Here is a 1,269-nt window from a genome sequence, read left to right as displayed (position 1 = left end):
GGTGGGATTTTTTTGTCATTGGACAAAATAAGATGTGAGAATTGAGCTTTGGAAGATAGGATAAGAAGTGAAGCATTGAAATATTCCATTTAAGGAAACCATGAGGTGAGGAGTACTTTGGCAGGAACGGTGAGAATAGCTGGAATGGGTAGACTGCAGGAGATGGAGAGAACCCCTCCTGACCAAGTCAAATCTGAAACATTTTCAAAACTGGCTATATTTTCAACACTGATTTACGGATAGTACCCATGTCACTCACTTCTTCCATTACTTGTTTAAACCATATCCTCTTCATGCAGATAGCTACATTTTTCATTTAAGACTTGACATCAGAGCACTTGGAAAAGCCTCCAGGGAAACAGACATAGAGTCATTGAGATACAGTGTGGAAACAGACCCTTTAAACCTATCCTATCAAAGTACCTGTCCAAATGTTTTTTAAACATGGTACTTGCCTCATGGTATTACCTCCTCTCGCAGTTCATTCCATATACCTACCACCCTTTGTGTAAAAAGGTTCCCTCTAAGGTTCCTATTAAATCTTTGCCCCCCCTCACCTTAAATAGGGTTGTAAGAACGGAAGGTTCTAGATCACCTTTTGCCCTTATTCTAATGGTGTTTTTTTTTAATTTTGCTGCTGTGAATAACTCCAGTTATTTATCTCTATCCTCAGTAGTCAGTCCACTGAACAATCCCCAGGAAATTGGATCAGCAAGTGGGTGTCATTTCAGCAGATGTTTGATGCCAAGATGGAGCTCAACTATAGATATCATCCTATGCAACATTGCAGACTCTTTGCCCCTCTCCTGTTCCCAATCCATTCCCCTCCCCATGATAATATCAGGACTATGGCTTCTGATTGCCACAAAATGAACTGTGTTAGAATTATAAGTGCCGCACTGAATATGTTGTATTAATATTTTTGTTGGAGTCAACAATTTTTAGTCGTTTTAGTAGCTTCCTCGTTAGTATAGTGGTTAGTATCCCCGCCTGTCACGCGGGAGACCAGGGTTCAATTCCCCGACGGGGAGTATTAAGTATATTTTATTCCACACCAGGGCATCGGAGATGTCCTCAATCTTCAGGGAACGGGGGTTCCCCTCCCCTACTATAGATGAGGCTCTCACCAGGGTCTCTTCAATACCCCTTAACACTGCTCTCTCTCCCCATCCCCCCACTCGGAACAAGGGCAGAGTCCCCCTAGTCCTCACCTTGCACCCCACCACTCGCCACTTCTTCCCATCTCCACCCCTGTCTGCTTTCCGCAAA

General features: G+C 43.4%; 1 non-coding gene across 1 annotated transcript; it reads left to right on the top strand.

Annotated features, from left to right (window-relative positions):
* The first annotated feature begins 959 nt into the window (after positions 1-959).
* trnad-guc lies at positions 960-1,031 on the top strand. Its single transcript has one exon. It is a non-coding gene; the product is annotated as a tRNA-Asp (tRNA).
* Positions 1,032-1,269: the final 238 nt, after the last annotated feature.

This window comes from Amblyraja radiata, chromosome 2, assembly GCF_010909765.2.
Source record: "Amblyraja radiata isolate CabotCenter1 chromosome 2, sAmbRad1.1.pri, whole genome shotgun sequence".
Classification (NCBI taxonomy): Eukaryota; Metazoa; Chordata; class Chondrichthyes; order Rajiformes; family Rajidae; genus Amblyraja; species Amblyraja radiata.
The sequence above is the reverse complement of the archived record's forward strand: the minus strand, read 5'-3'. Positions and strand labels throughout refer to the sequence as shown.